The following is a 3272-nucleotide window of genomic DNA, read 5'->3' on the forward strand; positions in this document are numbered from 1 at the left end:
AACAGGATACTGAAAAAAAAAAAAAATTCTGGGGGTCTAACACTGAAAACACCTTTTTGTAATCCACTCCTGTCTTTGGGCCTCTTGACCTCTGTGTACCTACGTGACAAAAATTGTCTTCTTGACAAAGTTACTCACAAAGTTTGGGAGCTGTAAACCAGCCTGTGACATAGACATATTCACTGACTTTTGTTTGCTACTATAGGTGGACACATACCACCCACACATGTAACACCACTACATCCGCTCTTCATATGATATACTGTATTGTGGAACAATACATAAAATTGCCATTTATTTGATATCTCCATTATCAAATAATAGCCTGTTTAATCACAGCAGCCAGCAAACAATGGCTTATGAATATAGAGGGAAAGGCTTTTCCCCGGTGGCAGCACCATCATTTATGATGCTTTATAGATATATCTGCGATCTCTTAAAGCCCATTTGTAATATACGACACAGGAAGCAGACTGGGAACAGACTGGGTACATTAATCATAAATTCTCATGCAGGAATATTTTGCACAGTGTGGAAGTGAGCCACATTTAATCTGCGACCGCGTCTGTTTTACGCTTTCCCTCTCCATCACTTTCCTTTTGTTTCTCCACACACATCATTATAATGGATGGATCTCTATGAATCTCTCTTGCGTAAATCACCAGCAGCCCACCTTATTGAGCTTATTATTTGCCATTAATGCAGAGTTTGGTGTTAATCCTGGTCTGCAGGCCTTCCACGCTGCCGAGAGATAAACAAGAGCTAAACAAGAAGTAACAGACCTCAGACACGTGCCTGTTCTCTTGGGTTGGAGCAGCATGGTGGTGTAGTGATTAGCCACACTGCCCTTGAATGGATGGATCGGACTTTAAGCCTCCATCACAACAAGCATCATTTGACAGAACACGTCTTTTTTACTGAACCTGACCTCTGACCTGTGTTGTGTTATTGCATTCATTATTATCTCACATTTCTTACAGTATTGTCAAAGTAAATGTATGAAGAAAAACTTGATATTCTGACGTCAAAGAGGATCAAGAATCAAATACAGTACATGGTATTCATTTAACTATCATGTTCTGTTTAAATTAAGTAATGAGGGTTATGATTTTGATACATTATATAGCATGTGTTTTTCAGACATTTTCCCACAGAGAAAACTCTGGCAATTCTCCTCTGAGTTTAACACATCAAAAGTGAAAACATCAGTTTCCCATAGGCTGTATTTTCACATGAACTTAACATGTCACATATGATTAATTCACATACTCTGTTAGCACATGTAGTATTTCAGATTTTACATTTTACAAAACAAGTCTTACATGTTGACAATTACAAGTAAGCACAGAAAAAGCATCTCCAAGATGTAACAGGACACGGTTCTCTTCCTCTGGGGTGTTGGGTGTTCTGCCTTGTGGTATAATTGTACTTGATGCATTATGTATGGTAGGACCACACCATGTATTAGCAAATGAGATGACACTATCAAATATCACTATGTTTGTATAACATTGACACTTTGACATCATGTGTCCTGCATGGTTGGTTGGTCTGGTGGAAGTATCAGCTTATTCACTTACAAAGACCACACCAATAAGGTAAAGATTTCGAATGGTTTATTGCGTATGATGGATTATGGGTTCTGAGTAAAGCGTGAAGGGGTGAGGATGGAGGGATGAGAGAATGAAAGGATGAGAATGAAGGGATGATGGTCGAGGGTCGAATGGATGAATGATTAGGGATGACAGGATAAGGATCAAGGGATGAAGAGTGAGGAATGAAGGGTTGAGGGATGAAGGGGTGAGGGTCAAGGGCCACATGGATGAAAGGTTAGGGATGACAGGGTAAGGATTAAGGGATGAAGAGTAAGGAATGAAGGGATGAGGGATGTAGGGATGAGGGTCAAGGGCCAGATGGATGAAAGGTTAGGAATGACAGGGTAAAGATCAAGGGATGAAGAGTGAGGAATGAAGGGATGAAGAGTGAGGAATGAAGGGTTAAAGGATGAGGGGATGAGGGTCAAGGGCCAGATGGATGAAAGGTTAGGGATGACAGGGTATGGATCAAGGGATGAAGAGTGAGGAATGAAGGGATGAGGGGATGAGGGTCAAGGGCCAGATGGATGAAAGGTTAGGGATGACAGGGTATGGATCAAGGGATGAAGAGTGAGGAATGAAGGGATGAGGAGTGAAGCAATGAGGGTCAAGGGCCAGATGGATGAAAGGTTAGGGATGGCAGGGTAAAGATCAAGGGATGAAGAGTGAGGAATGAAGGGTTAAAGGATGTAGGGATGAAGGGATGAGGGTCAAGGGCCAGATGGATGAAAGGTTAGGGATGACAGGGTAAGGATCAAGGGATGAAGAGTGAGGAATGAAGGGTTAAAGGATGAAGGGATGAAGGGGTGAGGGTCAAGGGCCAGATGGACGAAAGGTTAGGGATGACAGAGTAAGGATTAAGGGATGAAGAGTGAGGAATGAAGGGATGAGGGATGAAGAGAGGGAAGACTGAGGGTTGAGGGATGAAGGCTGGGTTTCTGAGTAGCAAGCGAGCACGATGATGGATATGTTGGGTCGAAGGCGAGAAACCAGGAGGGATCCCGGGAGTGATACTGAGTGGGGGAGTTGTCTCTTCGTGAGATTGGATTCAGCTTGGGATAGAGCCCCCACTGGTTCCTGGATGCAGAAAGGAGCAGAGAAAAAGATGTAAGAAGCAAGAAGGTATTGGGTGGGTGGGATGTGAGAAATGTGTCGAAGAGAAAGAGAATGCATCAGGTGTGTTTAAATACTTTTGGGCGATAAATGGGATGCGTTTGAGGCGTGGTCTTTGTTCCAGAACCTAAAACTACATGAAGTGAATTTATAAAGCAATTCTTCAAATTCACCCCAAAACACCAGGGGTGGAAGTAACAAATGACATTTACTGTACTTGTACTTTTTTTGGGAATAATTTTACTGTCCTCAAATATGCTTAACCTCCATTATTCAAGGCCGTAGCCAAATGTGCCAGGGGGTCTGACACCTCGGCAAAATATCATTTATTTTCACAATTACATTTCCAGCCCAAAATGATGTATTGACATTAACGTTACCTTTGATGCATGTCCTGACGGAGGTGAGGTGTAATTATTGGTACAGTCTTAAAATAGATTGGAAAGTGATGAAATAAAGACACAGTACAGTGTTCGTCATTGATTGTACTCACAGCAATTAAAATATTTTTATTTTTCTTAGCAATAAATTTGAATATTAGGTAAATATTATAATTACTGCCCT

Source organism: Epinephelus fuscoguttatus, linkage group LG12, assembly GCF_011397635.1.
Source record: "Epinephelus fuscoguttatus linkage group LG12, E.fuscoguttatus.final_Chr_v1".
NCBI classification, from domain to species: Eukaryota; Metazoa; Chordata; class Actinopteri; order Perciformes; family Serranidae; genus Epinephelus; species Epinephelus fuscoguttatus.